Source organism: Ovis aries, chromosome 11, assembly GCF_016772045.2.
Source record: "Ovis aries strain OAR_USU_Benz2616 breed Rambouillet chromosome 11, ARS-UI_Ramb_v3.0, whole genome shotgun sequence".
Lineage (NCBI taxonomy): Eukaryota > Metazoa > Chordata > Mammalia > Artiodactyla > Bovidae > Ovis > Ovis aries.
Window position 1 is genome coordinate 13,651,796 of NC_056064.1, and position 22,956 is coordinate 13,674,751.

Genomic DNA, 22,956 nt, shown 5'->3' on the forward strand with positions numbered 1-22,956 from the left:
TGTCTTTCCTCTCCTCCTCCTCCTTCATCATCATTGTCATCATTATCCCCATATGTGAATTGGACGCCCTAGGAAATGTTATGCTGGGCACGTTCATAAGATGAGAAAGGATCCACCCCGAGCTTGGATCACAGATAATTAGTTAGGTCTGGGCTTCAGGGATGACCTAGTCCAGCTCTCTTGTTTCAGACCCATAGAAGGGAGGAAAGCAATTTGCTCAAACTCTCAGAGCAAGGAGCAGAGGAGGGAGCAGAGCTCAGGTTTTCTTCCTCCTGGGCTGGAGATTTTTTTTCCATGACATTCTTCTCAGAAACATATTAACTTTGAAAACCTGCGCAGACTGGTTAACAGCTCAGCCTCTGGGCCAGACAGCCTGAACTAGAATGCTGGCTGCTAGCTTTGGGACCTTACAATCCTTACTTAAACTTTCAAGGCAGCAAGTTGCTCATCTGTAAAAAAACAGGGTTGTTATGGGGATTAAGTGAGCTAAATGCATGTAAGGTGAGCATATGCTTCAATAAATGTTAACTATTGCTATTGTTATTTCTTCAGAGCCCAGCATAGACTGCGCTTATGGTGATAAACATGTAACACAATGAATATCGACTCTTTCTTCTTCTATAATCTCCATGGGCAACCCATTCCAAGATGAAAATTCTCATTCCCCCTTAGTTAAGAGAGCTGTGAGGATTGGAGGGGAATTTTAGAGTCCTGTCTGAACCTTCTACTGAAAGGCTTTCCAAATTTGGAAGGAGCTGACTCGTGTCAACACATGCTAAAGGCTTAAAGCAGTTGCAGGGTACAGAGTTAGCACTCAGGCAATGCCAGTTGTCAGTATTATTATTCCTGGGAAGGAGAGAGTGCTTTGCCTGTGCAGGGGGTCAGGCATTAGGCTGGTTTACCCTTCATCAGGAATGTTGGGAGGGAAATTCATGGATCAGTTGGTAGTTGGCCAAGATGAGGTCTGAGTTCTGTGAATTTTCTTTCTAACTTTCATGTAGCTTAATAGAATCAGTTGTCTAGCTCTGCCCAGAGTTCTGAAACAGACCATCACTCTAGAACCATTGCACATGGACTTGGAAGCAGATAAAAAGATGAAAATACACCAAACACATAGACCATCTACAAATACTGGCTCTCCAACCCACAGTGGAGTTTTACATTACGGACACGATAGGGTCACAGAGTGATACGAGTATCTATCCAAAACTCAATTTTGAAGCTCCTCTATGTCACGTGTTCTCTCCATTTCATTATTCATTCATTACTGAAGTGTAATTTACAGACAATAAAATGCAGATCTTAATGTTCAGTTCAATGAATTTTGATAATGGTATATACTCCTCTAACCTGCCCTCAAAACAAGATAAGGAACAATTCTATCACCCCAGAAAGTTCCCTCTTGCTCCTTCCCATTCAACCTCCCAGTCTTCCCCTTCCCCTCTCTAGGAATTCTTCTTTGCTTTTAAATTGTGTTATTTATTTGTTTATTTTTGGCTATGTTGGGTCTTCGTTTGTGCTTTCTTTAGTTGCAAAGAGCAAGGGCTGCTCTCTTGCTGCGGTGCTCAGGCTGCTCATTGCAATGATTTCTGCTGGCTTTTCATTGTGGTGGCTTCTCTTGTCTCAGAGCGCGGGCTCCAGGGCACTGGCTCATAAGCTGTGACACATGGGCTTAGTTGCTCTGAGGCATGTGGAATCTTCCTGGACCAGGGATCAAACCCATGTCCACTGCATTGACAGGTGGATTCTTAGCCGCTGGACCACCAGGGAAGTCCTCCTCTAGGCAATTCTGACTTCTATCCCCCTAGATTCATTTTGCCTGTGGTTGGATGCTACACATTTTTTTATCTGCCTCCTTTTCTTAAGCATATTTTTTGGGATTCATTCACGTTGTTCACGTACATTTCTCTTTATTGAATACTACTCCATTGTATAAATATACCACAACTTATCCATTTTCTTGTGATGGACATTTGATTTTTTTCCAGTTTTTGGCTGTTATGAATAAAGCTGTTATGATTGTTCTTATATATTTTCCTGAGCCCCATTGCATTTATATTTTAATTATAAAATGTATACAAACAGTTCAGAGATTATTACAGATATTCATAGATAAACATAGCATTCACGTTTAAGAAATGCTAACATTTTGCCATGTTCAGTTCTTTCGAGAGAAAGTTTATAGATTTAGTTGAAACTCACTCTGTATCCTTCCCCACTCCTATTCTTCACTTCTGAGCCTTCAGAAGTAACCACTTTTCTGAAGTTCATTTGAATCCATTCTGAGTTTTTACATGTTTGATAACGTATCTGTATGAAAGGATGTTTTCATTAACATGCTAGATACTTCTAAGAAAATTTTCTTTCATTATTTATCCGAGATTTTCCCTTCTGGTTTCTTCTATTTTTTTTTTCTTTTTGTATTTTACTTAAACTTTCTGGGAATTTTCTCAACTTTATCTTCCAACTCATTCATTAAGCTTTCCACTGATGTTATCATATATATTTAAAATTTCTAATTTTTTATTTTTTAAATTGTCTAAATGTTTCTTTTATAGTTTCCCGCTTTTGTTTTATGGATGTGCTATCTACTCTTACCTGATAAGGAATTATAATTATAGTCTTTTTTTTTTTTTGCTTTTATTTTGTTTATTTGCTTTTAGTTTAGAATCTGTTTTCTCCAGGTTGTAATTTCCTGTTTGTTTTTGTCTCTATTTTTCATGTTGGAGTTCTTCTTGAGGAGTCTGGTGGTTCTAAGATGCTCTCTAAGAGAGCCTGGGGAACTTAAAAACTGATCGTAAGCTCTGAATTTGAGAGTAGGGCTTATCAATTAAGAGGCTCACTGTAGATTTACCTGGCTGTTCCATTTTCTTGGGGGAATCCCTGATGTCAGAAGTGTTAAGCTTTTTCATGTGGACTAGCGAGAATCCCTAGGGAAGCATCACTCATTCTCCATCCTGGAGAATGAAGACTTCCTTTACTTCATCAACACTTGGCATATGAACATTCACTTAATCCTCCTGTTCTCCATATAATAACCTGCCCTCAGCTTTGTCTGTTCTTTTCTTTCCAGAGACTCTCTCTTCAAAGTCTTGGCTGCATGAAGCAAGGGGGAAAAATGTGACCCTATTGGCTTTTTAAGGGGCTTCCTTGGTAGCTAAGCTGGTAAAGAATCCACCTGCAGTACAAGAGACCCCAGTTCAATTCCTGGGTTGGAAAGATCCCCTGGGGAAGGGATAGGCTATCCACTCCAGTATTCTTGGACTTCCCTGGTGGCTCAGATGGTAAAGAATCTGCCAGCAATGCAGGAGACCTGGGTTTGATCCCCGGGTTGGGAAGATCCCCTGGAGGAAGGCATGGCAACCCACTCCAGTATTCTTGCCTGGAGAATTCCCAAGGACAGAGGAGCCTGGCGGGAGGCAGTCCATGGGGTCGCAAGGAGTCAGACACGACTGAGTGACTAAGCACACACATTGGCTTTTTAAAGATTTCCACCCAATCTTGATATGTTTCACTCCATCCTCACTCATCCTCATTGCCTGAAGTACTTGGTAGAACTACTTTCTACTTTCTCCACTACTAGATTGGGATTCAGCTTTCTTAGGTTTACTGGGTCAGTTATCTCTCATTTATTTGCTTTCTAGCTTCCAAAGTTTCCAGAATCTGTTGTAATCTGCTTTCCCATTCTCTTTATCCTTGTGAGTTTACGCCTTTTGTAAAAAGAGTCTTTACTGTCACCTAGTGATGATGGAAGTCTCTCTTATTGTGATTTTAAGTTAAATTTCTCAAAATATTACTGAGGTCTATTACCTTTGCATATACTTTTTACCTATTAGGTTTCCATTTCTGCGACTTGTTTGTTCATATTCTTTGAAGATTTTTCTCTTTGGTTGTTGGTCTCTTTCTTATTGATTTGCTAGAATTCCTTATATAATCTGGAACTCATCCTTTGTTAGTAGCATTCATTGTAAAGATTTACTCCCACTCTGTGGTTTGACTTTTAACTTTATTTACAGTGTTTTTCCCATTTCAATAAAATAAACATTAAATCTATTTAATATATCAAATCTTCATTTTAATTCAGTCAAACTTATCCATTATGGTATTGTGTTTTGAGGGTCTTACCTAAGAAATCCTGTCTTACGCCAAGGGCACAAAACTATTCTCCAATATTTTCTTCTAAGAGCTTTAAAAATTTGCCTTTTTTTTTTAAAAAAATCAAAGCTGTTAAGTTGCTCTTTATATACAGTATGAAGTGGAAAGCTAATTTTATTTTATTTTTCCATATTGATGATCAGTCATTCTAGCACCATTTACTGAATTGTCCATCCTTTCTCAGAGATCTGTGATGTCATTTCTATAATATACCAAGTTCTTATATTCACAGGTCCATTTCTGAGCTCTCTATTCTATTCCATTTATTCTATTCTATTCTATTTATTTTTCTGTGTGTCAAAATCATACATTTTAGGTTATTACAGGTTTATTAAAAACATTTTACCTGTAGTAAGGCAAATGCCTCCTCCTTCTTTTTCAAGATCGTCTTAATTATTCTTAGCTTTTGTGTATCATACTTTAAGGTTAGCTTATAAGTTTCCTATACATAGATACAGTCAGGTTGGTATTTTTATTGGAATTGCATAGAATATATAATTTGGAATCGAAAAACAATATTGGGTTTTCTATCCATGAACACAGTATATTGCTCTATTTATTTAGACCTTCTGTCTGTCAATAAAGTTTTATTTTTCTCCACGTTAATTAAGACTTCTTCTAGTAGAGCCTTTACTAACATCTTTTAGTTTTGTGGACATGGCGACAGAAACTCTTAAAGATTACATTTTCTGCTTAGTTTTGTCCAGGCATATAGGAGTGATTTTTTATTTTTGGGGGATGCTTATCTTGAGTTCAGTCACCTTGCACAATTCTTTTAATAGTTTTGATAATTTATCTGCATAGTCTCTTGGATTCTCTATGAAGACAATAGCAAATATCCTAGAAATTAATAGTCTCAAAGGGAAGACCTAAAGAGAATAAACACACGGAAAGGTGTTATGGAGAGGAGAAAGGGCCATGCCCTCTGGACCAGTGGGCAGGTTGCGGATCCATGTGAGAATCATTCAACTGTTTGACAGTGAGGTAAACCCTCCCTGGGAGTTGGTAAAGCCTGGAGAATGATCTCTCAGGGATGTAACATAAATGTAACTGCATTAAAAAGGGGGTTGGATGAGACAAGAAACTCTGAAATTTGAGTTTTAGCCTGTCATGGGACAGCAGCCCCAAGTGACTTCACCTACCCTTGACCAACCAGGTGTTTCCTGCAGTCTGTTGGCAGCCTCCAAGCTGCTAAATCCATACATTTTCCATCTGAACTATATTACTGGAATTCTAGCTACTCAAATCCTCCTTGCCCTAGTGACTGTAGCACTGACAGTGCAATCATAAAAATTTAAAATATTCAGTGCCACTCACTACATGACACCCATTCTTCTGAGCTCTTTATTTACGTTAGCTCATTTTGCCTTAACAACAAAGGCAAACTGTCTCTTGTGGTAGAGACTGTTATTATCCTTGTTTTATAGATGAGGACACTGAGGCACAGAGATGTGCTTGTTCAAGGTCACCGAGCTAAAATTGGCAGGTGGGACTGGATTCCAGGCAAGCAAGCGTTAGTGTCTGGCTCTAAACCACCAAGGATGCTGTTCCTATGAACTGTGAAGGGAGCTGCAGTGGATATGGCGTGTGTGGGGTCTGCAGCCCCAAGCTTGGGTTTCTGCCCCAAAGCTATTCTTTGGCAAATGATTTCCTCTTATTATAATCCCTAAGGATGTTCTTAGGGTAGAATCTTTCAGTAGGTTTTAGCCCCTTTACAGCTGAAGAAACATAGGTTCAGAGTGTTAAATAATGTTCTCAGTATCACGTAGGGAGTAAGTGGCAGAATTAGAATGGGAACCCCGCTCTGGGTGGCTTTATTTATTTTATTGGCCATGCAGCTTGCCGGATCTTAGGACTGAACCCATGCAGGGTCCTAACCACTGAACTGCTGGGTAATTTCCTCTGGGTGCCTTTGGTGTTCACATATGTCTCCTGCCCTATGCTATTTCTATCATGGAGCCAGATCTTCAGAAAGAGCCTACACACTCTCAATTCCCTCTTTCGCATGGGGACAGGCAATATGTGGGGGACAGTTTTCAGGGAAAAATCATCATCATCATTATTATAAAAAATCCTGTTAAAGGCCCAGCTGGGTGCTGAACCTGACAATCTGGGATCACTTTTCAGGCCTCAAAGTGAGGGTACTTGAAAATGGGAGTGTTTCATCATTGACCTGGCAGAAGTAAGCTGAAGGGTAAATAAAGCCCAAGTAAGTAAATAAGTCCTAAGATAGATTTCTCCATCTCTGGAGCTGATGGGTTGAATCAATTTACTCCTCTTAGATCCACAGACATAGAAAGCAAACTTATGGTTACCAAAGGGGAAAGTGGGGGGAAGGATAAATACGAGGTTGAGATGAACATATATACACACTACTATATGTAGAGGTACACAGTACTATATGTACTATATGGAGGAGGGCATGGCAACCCACTCCAGTATTCTTGCCTGGAGAATCCCCATGGACAGAGGTGCCTGGAGGGCTACAGTCCATGGGGCTGCAAAGAGTCTAACATGAGTGAGCAACTAATCATGGCATAGCACATACGTAAAATAGATAACCAGTAATGATCTACTGTATAGCACAGAGAACCCTACTCAATAGTTTGTAATGAACCACAAGGGAAATGGCACCCCACTCCAATATTCTTGCCTGGAGAATCCTATGGACAGAGGAGTCTGGTGGGCTATAGTCCATAGGGTTGCAAAGAGTTGGACATGACTGAGCAACTAACACATAACACACGTAAGGGAAAAGAATGATATATATATCATATATACATATATATATAAAATATATATATACATTCTGAATCACTTTGCTGTATACCTGAAATTAACACCATACTGTAAGTCAGTTAGACTTCAAAAATATATGCATACATCTTTGAATAAAGTTTTATAATTTTTCCTATACAAATTTACTGCTATGAAAAATTCACTGTTTCTCATACACTTTTCTCTACTCTTGCTTTTAGATCAAACATAAGAATTTGTTTTCAGAATTCGAGTCAGGGGCATGATTCCTGGAGAACTGTGGGGTGGCACCTGGGATCAGAGACGTGTACATTTCTGTGCACACATGGCCCAGACAAGCACACGCATCACACCACCACATTTATGATGAGCAGAGCCTGGAGACAAGGCGGGCGTCTGAGGAGCAGCAAGTTCATGGGCTCCGTGGTTTCCATTCCCAGGTCGTTGTTGTGGCCAATTACTCCCTGCTGTAGTGGGGTGCAGCCTGCCTTTTAGGAACTGAGTCCCAGCTGGGACAGTCTTTGCAGAGGCTCATCCAGGGGTCTGGGGACAGTCCCTCTCCCTTGTTCTTGGGCTGGCAGGTCGGGTCGCCGAGTGCCCACATCACAGCCCTTAAGCAGCGTCCCGTGTTCTAGGTCGGCGCCAAGCCAGCCTTCCTCCGGCAACGATGCTGTCTTAGGTCAAAAGGGAAAGCACTGTCGCTGCCCTGTGGCCCGGCAAACAAGCAGCTAGCTTTGAAGTCTCAGTGGGGGATTTGCTCAGGCTGGAGTGGGGAGCTTGAAGGAGAGGTTTTCAAGCCTCCCCTGAGCCTGGCTGTGTTTGTTAACTCCGCCCGGCCGCCCAGGCCTGGGGTGTTTGATGTCTCAGGGGAAGCAGAAGGAGGGAGGCATGCTGAGGCATCCTCTGAGGGACAGCTTTCAACTCCTGCAGAGCCTGCGGTCCTGCCTGCGAGCCGAATACAGACCAGGCCTGAGTCCAGAAGAGCCATCACAGGGGACAGGCCTGTGACAGAAAGGAACACCCAGGCCCTTCCCTTTGAGGTGGACTGCCGGGGTGTGGTCCAGGGCGGAAGGCAGAGGATGATGCTTCCCTTGGGCGCTGTTTCTATTCAGGTTGTTGTTTAGTCACTGAGTCGTTGTGTCCGGCTCTTGGCGACACTCACGGACTGCAGGCCGCCAAGTGGGCCTCTGTCCATGAGATTCTGTCCAGGCCAGAATACTGGAGTGCGTTACCATTTCCCTCCTCCAAGCGATCTTCCTGATCCAGGGGTTGAACTCATGTCTCCTGCGTTGGCTGGCGGGTTCTTTACCACTGAGCCACCTGGGAAGCCCATATAACGTCTATTCAGGTGGCAGGAGGTAAGAATGAATGGCCAGGGGAGACTCTGAAGAAAGAGACGACAGAGGCAGTACTGGTACCTTCAGTAGCCATAGACCTGAGGATCCCATTTGCAGTCAGGCTCCCCCTCCCCATCTTCATGCTTCACCAGTTGCCTCCTTGATTCCCCCTACCACACCACACCCTTTCTCCCCCCATCCCCAAAACAGCACAGGGGGTCCCCCAGGGACAGCACTGCTGTCTTCCTGCCTGAGGCTCTAGGCATGACCAGAGACACTGCCCCCAGCCCCTCCTGCAAACAACGAAAGGCACTGGGTGAGAAGCTCCAGTGGGAGGAGGGGGAGAAGCTTCTAGAAGCCTGGGCAACACAATGCTCCCACTGGGCTGACTCTCAGGGCTTGCCTTAGGATTTCCAAAGCGTGTTTGTGACCTTTCAGGCCTGAGCCACAGGGAATGAGACAAGAAATTAAGCATTATTATTAACCAGTTCAGGGTCCAATAGACTATTAGTCACGAAGAGCTCCATTTCTCTCTCTCTCTCTTTTTCCCCCTAAATGCTCCTGTTCTGCTACAGCCGAAGGTTCACGTCTGCTGGAGTTTTACCTCCAACACTGCTCTCTGGTCCATCCCTACCCACCTGCCCTGCCCCCCGCTCCCCCCACCCCCCACCCCCTGGCATGTTGAGATTGAGAAAAAGCTTGTTTATGATAAGACCTGGAGATCTGGAGTTATAAATCCTTCCAGGATGGGCACTCTATCTCCATGCTAATGCTGGTGGTGCCGCCCAAAAGAGGCTCACCCGGTTGTGACCCATCCCCTCTCACTCCCCGGAGCCCCCTGCTCCTCTTCTGCAAACACGGGACAATGAGCAAATGGGAGTTACCTGTCTCAACAGGTGTTAGCCCGGCCTCACTTTTCTACAGGGTGATGGAGAGGTCACCTCCGGGCCCCCCCCCCCCACCCCGGGCATTCCTGCAATTGCAAAAGCCCACCTTCGGATGTGACCCTCCCTTTGGTCCCCCCACGACTTCAGCTGCAGGAGGCCAAGCCCACCTCGGTGGACTTAGAAGACCTCCCTTCAGCTGCTGAGCCCATCAGCTAGAGAGCACACAGCACCCTCGTTGTCTGGGGATGGGGAGGGGTGACTCGGATGCTGCCGCTCAGGTTTGTTCTCTCGCGCAGTCATCGTTTTTCATATTAGCGTTCTCTGCTAAGTCACGAGCCCCTTGAGGGAAGAGATTGTTTCTCATTCATCATCAAATCCCTATGCCCAGCAGACTGCGCAGAACATAAATATTTAGTAAGTGACTTGGCCTAACGCTTGTCAAACTCATCACCAGCAAATATTTATTGAGGACAACTTCTATGCAGTGATTCCACTAAGCAGTAGTGGGCATACAGATGAATGAAACCTCATTTCCACTCTCAGGGTTTATGCTAGAGTCAGGGAGACCCAGAGAAGCTTCCCTTGCTAGGAGGTCAGAGGAAGGGGCAGGGGCTGGAACTGGGGACCCCGGGAAATCTGGCCATCAAAGTTTGCCAAAACGTAAACTCACTGTGGATGCCCCCAGACCCAGATAACCATTCTCTGTGCAACTCTGTATATTTCAGAGTGGAGCTGTTCACTTACTGATGATCTACATGTCTGACTTTCCCTATGTGATTCTTTGACTTTGTCTCAAACAAGTGAATAAAACCTAAAAAGTAGAGTCTCTGCTTGGGAAGAATTTCTCAACCATTTGGTCCTGAGAACCAAGGAAGTGAAACTTGTCTCCGAGGAACCCACCCAGAGCCACACTTGTGAGCTGGGCCTGTGTTGTTTGGTTTGAGCTCTCCAGGGATTTTTGAGGCCAGAGCTGCCACCGCCCTCCGGAGAAAGGAAGGAGGAAATGGAGATGCCATTCTGGAGTTCAGGCTACCCCAACACAGCTCAACACCTCTGTGCTGGCCACCAAGAATAGAGAAAACAATAGTGGCATTATAACTCCTCTTCTCAGACAGAAGATTTTACATCTCCAAGAGCCTGGGAGGAAAACAAGTTAATCTCTTGGGGTCCCAGAGAGGCTAGACAATGTGAGGGCCCATTGCCGGACTGACGCCATTCTCTCATCAAGGACATCTTTACTGCATGGACTGAGGGTCTAGCAATACTCAGGGACAGTGGAGCACTGTCAGTGGGTGGCATTTTCTGTGTGACTCTTTTAGGCTAGTGTTTCTGAAACTGTTCTACTCGAGTAACATTAGTGGCAGAGAAGAGTGAACCTCACACTTCTTATTGGGCCTGAGGCTTTAGATCACTCAAACAGGAAATTTCTTTGACGCCCCATATTTGATCTTAAAAATGCATGTAACTTTTATATTTTCTATCATGACCTTTGAGGTTAAAATTACTTATCTCTGAATAAAATGGATGCTCCAAGATGAACTATGTTTCTTATTGCTTCTTGGACTCCCTGACTCACTGGCCTCTATCCCAATTTGAGAAGAAGGATGCCTTTCAGGATATCAGACCCAGACACCCACTCCAACCCAAAGTGGACCTCTAACACACTTGGATGGCCCACACCCTTGATCCCAAACCACTCTTTCTGGTTTGTCCTATGCTGCCCCAGTCTGACCCTGGGGGACCATCCCTTCACCTCTGGATTTATCCTGGTCTCTCTAGTAGAATTTGGAGATATGCTGGCCAGTAACCCCATTCTTCAGATGTCTAGAGGCAACGGCTCTAAACTTTTTTGCAATCTCCTTTACAGAGCATGCACACGGCAGTACGTGTGAGATCCTGAGTGGGGTCAAAAATAACTCCTAAAATGTATCCTTAATAAACTCGTATCTAAAAGGTTCTCGGCTAGGGACTGTCCTTGCAATGGCTGCGGCAGGCTTTGCTTACCCTGATACAGCTGCTCCACTGTACAAGGGACTGTACAAGGAAATTAGGAATCAAGGATGCCTGCTTACGTGACGATGCAGAAGTTAGGTGATCTCAAGTTCAGAGGAGATTTATCATGGATTCACTACATCAATGGACTTCAACTTTCAAGAGAAGTGCCCCTAATTCATTTATTCATTCATGAAGTTGCTCTTCATTCAACAGCCTCTTACAGAGAATCTGCTGTGTACCAGGCATTACACAAGGTACTGGAGGTGCAGCGGTAAATAAGGATAACATGGTCGGGGCCCTCTTAGAACTTGCTAGTAGTAGATAGAACGAAATGGTCTCCAGGAAGCAGATAGAAGGAGCTCAGATGGATCAAGCCCAGGGCTTTCTGCCACTGACCACTGCTGCCTCACACTCATAGCATAACGATACAGTGAGATGGTCCGGAACTAAGTCAGAGTAAGGGTGAATTACCTGCAACTCTTCCTAGAAAGGTTAAAAAAACATAAAATGAAATTTCCCTTTAAGTCTCCTGACCTGCCCAACTGCCCCAGAGACAATGCACCCAACCCTAAGTGTGCAAGCACGCCCTAGAGTCAGGAAACTCATGGTTTCGTATAATCCTCTCATTGGAGCAGCCACAGGAGAAGGCAATGGCACCCCACTCCAGTACTCTTGTCTGGAAAATCCAGTGGACTGGATAGGCTGCAGTCCATGGGGTCGCTAGGAGTCGGACACGACTGAGTGACTTCACTTTCACTTTTCACTTTCACGCATTGGTGAAGGAAATGGCAACCCACTCCAGTATTTTTGCCTGGAGGATCCCAGGGACGGGGGAGCCTGGTGGGCTGCCATCAATGGGGACACACAGAGTCAGACACAACTGAAGTGACTTAGCAGCAGCAGCAGAGCAGCCACGTGAATTGGCACCAGGCTCTCCTCCATGTCACAGACACAGACCCCAAGGTCTTGGAGAAGGGACACAGCCTATGGAAGCCCCCTTGGCCAGGTTAGGCCTGGGATGGGGTTTACACGGGGAGCAGAGTGGGGCAGAGTGGGGCCTAATCGTGATTCTTGACTCTACTGAACAGTGCTGGGCTGGAAGCTCCCATAACTCGCCAGACAGATGCCCATAGTTCCGGAGACTCTAACCACAGACCCTTCTTTTCTCCCTAGGACCTGTTCTGGTCTGATGGCACTCATCCTGAAAGCTCTAAACTCTAGAACTCGGCCAAGAGCTGGTGGACAATGGGAACCTGGGCTTTGGGAACCTGGGCTTTGGAATACATCTACACCCCACAGCCTGTCTCCTCCCTGAAGACTGCCCAATGACCCCTAAACCCCTGGACTGTTCATAAGAAATCTAGTGTGGCCTTGGCAGCTGCTTGGGTTGCCACCCTTTTCACCCTTCAACACTGGATTCTCTGCATCTTAGCCTGCGTTGCCCTGTAAAGGACAATTCAACCGAATCCAGAGTCAGTTGGGTTGTATAGCTAATCATGTGTAGAGTCACCTTCTTATGACATTAAGACCTCCAGGGGAGCCACTGAAAAGTCTTGTGAGGTCTGCTAATTCCCCTGCGAGTGAGGAATGTGTTTATTCTTCCAAGGGGCAAAGATCCCCCGCTCAAAGTGACGCTGCCACATTGTGTAACCAGGAACACGGGTTGTTGCTGATGTAAACAAATGGCCTGGGACAGACCTGCCAGGAGCCCGGGCTCCTTTTCCCAGAGGTGTTTCTTATGAATGGTTGTGCCCAGTGAAGCAATTTCCTGCCTTGTAAATTTCTGCCCAGCAAACCACATCTCCTATCTAGCACTGCCTGGCTCTGGGTCATAAAACAATTCCCCAGAGACCAATCACAGCCTGATCAGGAGTCCTTGAGTAACAGGAAAATTACCCTCCGCCTGCAGACGTAATGACACTCTACAAGCTAGTGGCTTTGCAGTTTCTGAACGTAAACATCACATGCCTTACCCCATGCCTCAGCTCTGCTCATCTGAGATGTGGGGCCCACATATCTGATTCTTAGGCCTTAGTTCACTTCTCAGAGGCACTGGCTGGCTAGTGATCCATTACCTTGACCCAAGGACCTACTGGAGAAGGCAATGGCACCCCACTCGAGCACTCTTGCCTGGAAAATCCCACTGACGGAGGAGCCTGATGGGCTGTAGTCCATGGGGTCACTAGGAGTCGGACACGACTGAGCGACTTCACTTTCACTTTTCACTTGCACGCATTGGAGAAGGAAATGGCAACCCACTCCAGTGTTCTTGCCTGGAGAATCCCCGGGTAGGGGGAGCCTGCTAGGCTGCTGTCTATGGGGTCGCACAGAGTCAGACACGACTGAAGCGACTCAGCAGCAGCAGCAGCAGGGCCCTACAGCCTGGAGAACATATTCCAGTGTGTCCGATCATGATCTGCAGAGCCAGGGCAAGAGAATCTCAGGCAGCGGGGTCGTGGGCACATGGAAGACAGAACTTTTGGGCGGAGACCATACCGGAACCAATCTGGACTTTCTTTTTGCATTTTGTGGGCCGTCGGTCTGAAGTGTCTTCCCACCCCCTCCACCATCTGCCTGGTGAACTGACATTCATTCATGACGCAGTTCAAGTGTCCTCCAGGGAAACTTCTCTGATTTCCACCCAAACAAGATTTCCTCCACTGTCCTACCACTCTATCTTCTAACACTGACATAACACATTGGTCATGATAACTTGCTAATTTTTCTGTCTCCCCAGCCAGGTAGGCAACTCCTTCAAGACATCTTGGAATCTGCAGTACCCACCACTGTGCCCAGCTCAAGTCAGTGTGCAAGGGACAGTTGTTGGATGAATGAGTGAATTGGCATCTATTATGTGTCTCTCTGCCACACTTAAGAGGCTTTATATATGAAGCATGTACAAAGAATATTGTCAAAGGTATGAAGCTCTGGGTTAAGCCAGTAAAGAGAGGCATAACCTTCTGTCCTTGAGAAGTCTGCAATCTGGTTATATTTCTTTGGGTGATAGGAATATTTGCCAAAGGTATAGAGATCAGAGGGCTTCCCAGGTGGTGCTAGTGGTAAAGAACCCACCTGCTAACGCAAGAGAATCGGGTTCAATCCCTGGGTTGGGAAGATCCCCTGGAGGAGGGCATGGCAACCCACTCCAGTATTCTTGCTTGGAGAATCCCATGGACAGAGGAGCCTGGCGGGGTATAGTCCAAAGAGTCAGAAACAGACATGACTGAAGTGACTTGGCGCACCTGCATGTAGAGAGATCAGACTCACAGGTTGACAGAAGTGGTTTGTTTTTATTGTTGGTTTTCCTATTTGAGTGTCAGCTCAGAAGCCAGAATGGGTTCCAAGCTGGTCTGCTGCTGCTAAGTCGCTTCAGTCGTGTCCAACTCCTAGCGACCCCATGGACTGCAGCCTACCAGGCTCCTCTGTCCATGGGATTTGCCAGGCAAGAGTACTGGAGTGGGTTGCCATTGCCTTCTCGTCCAAGCTGGTGTAACTAACCCTAATACTGAACTTGCCATAAGACATTACCTAGGACGTCTGCTTTCCTCTCTTTCCTTTCTTGTGACCCCCATTTATAACAGTAATAGCAATGACTTGCTCCTTCTTTGGAAGCTTGGGAGGCCCAGACAGAGGTGGTGGTAGGTATACTCTGGGGTCATTTTCCAGGCATACAACTAGTAAACTCTATGACACAGATATACACATGCATTCACTCAAAAAATGTTTACTGAGCGCCTAATGCATACCCGGTATTAGATGTTGGGGACAAAACAGTGAATAAAACTTTAAGCCCCCATGCTCACAGAACTTACACTTCAGTTAGGGGCAGGCATTCAGTGACAATGGGAATGGGGAGCATCGTGTTCTCTCTCACATGGTCCAGAAAGACTGGATGCAAATAACTAACATTTAGTGCAGACTTTCTCATGTACCAGGTAAAGGACTTGATCCACCTTGTATCTCATTTAATCCCTACAACAACCCCATTTTCAGATAATACAACAGGTTCAGAGATGTTAAGCACCCTTCCCAAGCTTACACAGCTGGTAAGTGGTAGAGCCAGGATTTGAACTTCAGTTCGCCTGACTCGCCCAGCCTGAGCCCCTCATCACGACTCTGCATGGCAGAAGTAAATATTTACTGGCTGAACAAAGGGCTGGATGAATGGTTAACCATCACTACAGTGGCAGCCTGCTGTTTTGCTTCCGTGATACAAACGTGAGCACCACGTTTAAGGTTTTCATTTACTAACTGTGTCAAGCTTTTCCAAAGCGTGGCTCCACAGAAGGTAGATTTCACAAAGATGAACAAACAATATCTTTCTCCTCATCATCTGTGTTTCCTGGGGAAGGCAAGCTATTTTACAGAAATAATCATGAATTATCATTGATAAAGCTGTGCCAAAGAAATTAGCACCTGCAGTTTTCTTTCCTGGGTTTGTGGTAAAGTCTGTATTGGACTGTGCGTGTGTGTGTGTGTGTGTGCATGCGTGCACACGCGCCTAGTGGCTCAGCTGTGTCTGACTCTTTGTGGCCCCTCTTGGACCGCAGCCTGGCAAGCTTCTCTGTCCATGGAATTTTCATTCAAGAATATTGGGGCGGGTTGCCATTTCCTACTCCAGGGGATCTCCCTGAGCCAGGGATTGAACCCATATCTCCTGCATTGGCAGACAGATTCTTTAACCGCTGAGCCACCTGGGCAGCCCATTAGGCTGTATAACAACCCCCCAGAATATCAGGTCTGAATCTTTGGGAGCCATCAAGGACTGCTGTCAAGGACTCTTTTCCTTAAAGGCGAAGAATCTTGGCAGATGTGATGAAGGAAGAATATCCTGGATAGTCTCGGTGGGCCCTACATGTGATGACATGCATCCTTAGAGGCAGGAGGAAGAGGGAGATTCAGAGATTCGACCGCAGGAGAGAGGACAGTGTGACCGGAGAGGCAGGGACTGGAATGACGTGGCTGTTAAGCCAGGGACCTGCGAGGCTGCTAGAGCTGTAGGAGGCAAGGCACAGGTTCTCCTCTACAACCTCTGGGGGCGAGTTGGCCCTGCCAACACCTGGCTTGGGCCTGATGACACTGATTTTGGACTTCCAGCCCCAGACTGTCAGAGTATATATTTCTGGTGTTTTAAGCCCTTGAGCATGTGGTCATTTGTTACAGTAGCTACAGGAAACTAATACAGTTCTTCTAGAGAAGGAGACAGCAGGGAGAACAAATTTTTGACCACCAGTGTAGGTGATTCAGAATTACGCTCTTTTAAAACTAAAAAATATGAGGTGGGCCAAAAAATTCATTTGGGTATTTGATAACATCTTATGGAAAAACTCAAGTGAATATTTGGTCCACCCAATAGAATTACCACATGATCCAGCAAATCCCACTCCTGGGCATATATCTAGATGAAACTCTAATCTAAACAGATCCATGAACCCCTATGTTCATAGAAGCATTATTCACAATAGCCAAGACATGGAAGCAACCTAAATATTTATCAATAGATGAATGGATAAAGAAGATGTGCCTATGTACGATGGAATACTACTCAGCCATAAAAAAGAATGAAATAATGCCATTTGCAGCAACATGGATGCCACTAGGGGTGAATGAAGTAAGTTAGAAAGAGAAAGACAAGTACTACGTGATATCACTTGTATGTGGAATCTGAAATACGACAGAGTACTTCCCTGATGGCTCAGTTCAGTTCAGTCCAGTTGCTCAGTCATGTCCGACTCCTTGCGACCCCATGAATCTCAGCACACCAGGCCTCCCTGTCCATCACCATCTCCTGGAGTTCACTCAGACTCACTTCCATCGAGTCAGTGATGCCATCCAGCCATCTCATCCTCTGTCGGCCCCTTCTCCTCCTGCCCCCAATCCCTCCCAGCATCAGACTCTTTTCCAATGAGCCAACTCTTCGCATGAGGTGGCCAAAGTACTGGAGTTTCAGCTTTAGCATCATTCCTTCCAAAGAAATCCCAGGGCTGATCTCCTTTAGAATGGACCGGTTGGATCTCCTTGCAGTCCAAGGGACTCCCAAGAGTCTTCAACACCACACTTCAAAAGCATCAGTTCTTTGGTGCTCAGCTTTCTTCACAGTCCAACTCTCACATCCATACATGACCACTGGAAAAACCATAGCCTTGACTAGACAGACCTTTGTTGGCAAAGTAATGTCTCTGCTTTTGAAAATGCTATCTAGGTTGGTCATAACTTTTCTTCCAAGGAGTAAGCGTCTTTTAATTTCATGGCTGCAGTCACCATCTGCAGTGATTTTGGAGCCCCCAAAATAGTCTGACACTGTTTCCGCTGTGTCCCCATCTATTTCCCATGCAGCGATGGGACCAGATGCCATGATCTTCGTGGCTCAGTGGTAAACAATTGCCCGTCAGTGCAGGAGACATGGGTTTGATCCCTGATCCGGAAGGATGTCACTTGCCAAGGGAAGCCGCCACGGTGAGAAGCCTGCATGCTGCCAAGAGAGCAGCCCCCAGTCTCTGCAACTAGACGAAGCCTGCACACAGCAACAAAGGTCCAGTGCAGTCCAAAATAAATCAGTGAGTAACTTAAATATCACACAGATGAAACAGATGCAGACTCCTGGACACGGAGAACAGGCTTGTGGTTGCCAAGGGGGACGGGTTTGGGGGAGTGGTGGAGTGGACGGTTAGAGCTAGCAGACGTAAGCTATTATATATGGAAGAGACAACAAGATCCTACTGTGTAGTGCAGGGAGCTATAGCCAATATCCTGTGATAAACTATAACGGAAAAGAACACAAAGCCTGAATCACTTGGCTGCACAACAGAGATGAATAGGACACTGTAAATCAACTACACTTCAATTAAAAAACACCCCATATATTCTGTTTCTAGTCAAGATGCCTCCAAGAAATCCCTGTCTTGGAAAGCGAGGGGATCCCCCTACCAGAATGACTCCACCTCCTTCTCCATCCCCACCTCCTTCTCTCAGCGTTGTGTGTCTTTTCATTACCTATCAATCAATATCTGGCATACTGTATAATTTGCTTATTTTGTTATTGTTGGCTCCCTTCCAGTTGACTGTAAGCCCCATGGGAAGAGGAACATTTTTTAAACTGCTTTTCTCTCCATGCCCAGAAGAGTAAGTAGTAAGCATTCAATAAATGTTTATTGGATGAATATCAGATGTCAGGTTACTGTCACCTGGAGAGCCCTGACATCACAGCACGACATACTACCCAGATGCTTCCTAAAGTGCCAGGTTACAAAATGCCTGACACAGAGTCTTTGTCCAGGTAATACTGCCTTCTGTAGCATCAATTTCTATCTCCTGCTTTGTTCAGGCCCCAGACCTTGGAATCCTCTTTGATGTCACAGAAAAACTATCAGAAAATCCTAGTGCCTGAAGATCCTCTCCCTTTAAAACCATATCCACAATCAGACAGGCTCTCCTCACCTCCACCGCCAGCCCCTGGTGTCAGGCTCCAGTGATACAATGACTTCCTGATGGTCTCCTTGCTGTCACTCTTGGGCCTTCCCTACAACTCGGCAGCCAGAGGGATCCTTTTAAAGCATAAACCAGGGACTTCTCTGGTGGGCCAGTGGGTAAGATGCCGCGCTTCCAATGCAGGGGGCCCGGGGTTTGATCCCCAGTCAGGAAACTAGACTCTGCATGTTGCAACTAAGAGCCCACATGTGGCAACGAAGATACGGCACAGCCGGAAAAAAAAAAAAGCAAAATCTTGCCCCTGCTCTGCTCACAACTTCCTGATGGCCTCCAGCTCCCTCGGAATAAAAGTCCTTCCAGTAGCTCATAGCAGTCTGTGCAAATGTAACAAACTCCTCGTCATTGGTCCTCACCCCCAGCCAGCACTCTGCTCACCCCCTGACCCTCCCTCTCACTCAGCTCTGTAGCTCCAGTCTCCCTGCCTTACTTTTCATAGATTTAAGTTACCTGACATGACCATACACACATGCCATTTTCACTGCCTGCCTCCCTAACCAGAGAGTGAAGCCCACAAGGGGAAATGAACTTTCATCTACTCGATTCATTGATGTATTCTCGGGGTCTAGAACAATGGTGCCTGGCACACAGTAGATGTCAGTATATCTTTTCTTTTTTTTCTCTGTTCTTTGGCCATGTAGCATGTGGGATCTTAATGCCCCAACCAGGGACTGAACCTGCATTCTCTGCATTGCAACTGCATAGTGTTAACCACTGGACTATCAGGGAAGTCCCAGTAAGTATTTCTTGAATAAATAAATGAGAAATATTATTTGGGGCTAGATGATGTTTCCAAAAGCAAAGGGATACACAGAGGCTTTTTAATGGCTTAGGAAATCAGGCATACTTTCCTTAGAGTGTGATTTTTTTTTTTTTTTGTCTTTTAAAAAACCAACTTTATCTTTTTATCACTTTCATTATTAATTGGAAATCATTTAATATAATTGCTTTATTAAGGATGTCTGAACAATAGAGCACAGGAAGGAAACCAGCCTTTGGAGGATATCCCAGTATGTATCTAATGAGACAATTAAGTGTGTGGAAATTGCAAAGAAATTTTGGGTGGTCTGTTGGCATACGCATATATATACAGACTGCAAAAAACCTGCTTTGACGATTTCTGCTTTTGATGCCATCCCGATCTCATGTTTGTTCTGCTCATTCTTCTTTAGAAAGTGGGAAACCGCCTGCAATGCAGGAGACCTGGGTTCGATCCCTGGGTTGGGAAGATCCCCTGGAGAAGGGAAAGGCTACCCACTCCAGTATTCTGGCCTGGGGATTTCCATGGTGTGTATAGTCCATGGGGTTGCAAACAGTCAGACATGACTGAGCGACTTTGAAAAGAAAGGGAAAAAACTGGTCATCCAGGCGTGTGTGAAGGTCTGCATACCCCAAAGATTCATTAATAAAATACTGTCATGTTATAAATCTTATCTGACAGTCTAGTATTTGCCCAGCTGGAATGACCTCTGCATGAAAGAGAGAGACAGACAGACTGAGACAGAGAGGCAGAGAGAAGGAGGGAAGGAGGGAGACAGGGAGGGGCTTTATAGACATTTTATTTAGCTGATTGCAACTTCTTGTAAATATTCAGTCTGTTTGAAACAACTGGGAAGTGTTTAAAGTATTTTTAAAAACATGGATTTGTCACTGTGTGGTCCATTATTGGCTATCTGTTCAGAACAGATTTCAGTGGCGTTTATTTGAATTACTTCCTCATTCACAGGGGACACCTCAGCTCTGACTGTCCTTGGGAGAAAGCTCACTCCTGCCTCTTCCTGACCCACTGTTCCGAGATCCTTGTATTTCCCATGACCACCCCACCACCACCAACGCCCTCCACCTTTAGGAGCTGATAGCTGGCTTTAATCCTAGCTTCCTGGCCCTCTGTCATCTCCTCCCGATCATCCCCACCTTTTACCTTCTTCTTCCCCTAAAGAGACAGACTCCCCAGTCAACCCTGCCCTCTCTCTCCTCAGACCTCTTCTCCCTGACTCATCCTTGGTTCTCTGCTCGGTTGGTCATGTACCGTAGACATGAGCAAAATCATTTCACCAAGTATTGGCAGTTTTCTTTACCAAACATCACATTTGTGATGAGGGTATCTGGAAAGATCAACCAGGTCCAGAAGCATATATGAGAAGGCACTCTGGAGTTGTCATTTATAACCTTATTGCTACTTCTATCTCGGGCATGACTTTAGAAAAGGTGTATGGATTCATTACATATTCTAATGTATTATCTATAGGTTATAAGATAAAGTCAAGCATGTATCTGCTGATACTTTTTAAGCTGACCCATCTTTATACTTAAAAATGTCTCTTAATAGTAGGCTTCCCTGGTGGCTCAGATGGTAAAGAATCTGCCTGCAGTGCAGGAGACCTGTGTTTGATCTCTGGTCGGGAAGATCCCCTGGAGAAGGAAGTGGCAACCTGCTCCAGTATCCTTGCCTGGAGAATCCCAGAGGAGCTTGGCAGGCTTCAGCACATGGAGTCACAAAGAGTTGAAGAGAACTGAGCGACTATCACTCACTCTGGGATGAGAGAATAGTTAACACACAGTATTCACAATGTACCAGGCCCACGTCCAAGCACTTAACAAGTATGAACTCATTTACTCAACAATCCTATACAGTAGGTACTACTACAATCACCCAATTTTCTGTAGGAGGGCAATGAGGACAGGGTTAAGTGGTGATGTTGGAGATCCTAATCAAGGCATTCTGGCTCCAAAAAGAACATCAGAGACCTTCCCCCCAACCCAGAGCTCAGATTCCACGGCTGTCTACACTGTGTTCTTATCCACCTGAATCCAGTAGTTAACACTCCAGCTCTCTCTGCCTTTGGGGGAAATAATTCACTGTTTGGCATGGACAGTTCAAATCCACTGTAAGGCAGTTTTCCATGACTGATTTTGTTGCTTATCCACAATGTGAAAATTAAATCTGCTTTCCCCAGAGCTCACCCAAGAAACCACAGCAGGTCACGGTGAAAACAGAATTGTCTATTAGCTTGAGCTCAGGGTGTAAAGCGATCTTCTGGAAATGTTAGTCCATAAGGAACTGATCCTTTGGCTCCCGGCTCCCCCAGACAATATTGTTTAGGCTATTCAAGAGAAAATTCATGGTTGAATTGAAAAGGGCTGGGGCCAAAGCCAAGTAGCATGTGTCAAAAGAGGCCAAGATTTGCTGCCTCTGGCTGAAACAGCATTTGAGACCCCTGCATCACTAAGACGGAGAAGGCGATGGCACCCCACTCCAGTACTCTTGCCTGGAAAATCCCATGGATGGAGGAGCCTGGTAGGCTGCAGTCCATGGGGTCGCAAAGAGTCGGACACGACTGAGCGACTTCACTTTCATGCATTGGAAAAGGAAATGGCAACCCACTCGAGTGTTCTTGCCTGGAGAATCCCAGGGACGGGGGAGCTTGGTGGGCTGCCGTCTATGGGGTCGCACAGAGTTGGATATGACTGAAGTGACTTAGCAGCAGCAGCAGCAGCAGCAGCAGCAGCAGCAGCACTAAGAACTGCATCTCCCACTACACTGGGATTTTGAAAAACCTATTGCTTGGGGTAGGAATTCCCAAGTGACTGGTCCATAAGGGAGGACGACATGGGGGGCTTTAGTTGCAGATGAATCTTTGGAGGGGGTAATGCCCACCTGAATCCATGCACAGTGGGCCTCCTTGCTCCTCTTAGAGTCAGTGAGAAGAGAGAGTTGATTCAGAAGGGAGGTGCTCTCACCTGCCAGGGTCACCTCGTATGAGTCTTGGCCCACATAGGGTCTAGTTAAGAAAAATTCCTAGAGATTTCTGCCCCTCCCCAAGTCCTCCACACTCCTGGATGGCTTCTAGAGTGATTGAGACCTCCTGGGTTTTCAGGATTATTACAATAACACAAGATATAAAATCTATCAAATGCAGATGCTTACTGCTCCAAAAACAATGTGAATTCAAACATAGGGCTCCAGTCGAGGCTGGAGTTCAAGACCTGTATTCCCTTCCTCTTCCTGAACTCACAGGAGCCAACCAATAAGCCATCTCCACCAGAGTCAGCAAATCCTGGCCTCTCTTGACACAAAGGGCTCGGCTTTGGCCCCGGCCCTTTTCAACCCATCCATGAATTTTCTCTTGACTGCTTTAGCCCAAATAACATTGGAGGGGAGCCAGGAGCCAAAAGAGGTCAGCATTTTTAACAGTCTCCATCCCTGCCCTGGGCTCTCAGTACCTTTGCCTGGCTCACTAAGAACTGCATTTTCTACTACTTTGAGATTTTGAAAAACCTGTTTCTTGGGACCTCTTCAGCATGATGCCCTCGCTTACAGCCAGCTTGGGAACTGCTCT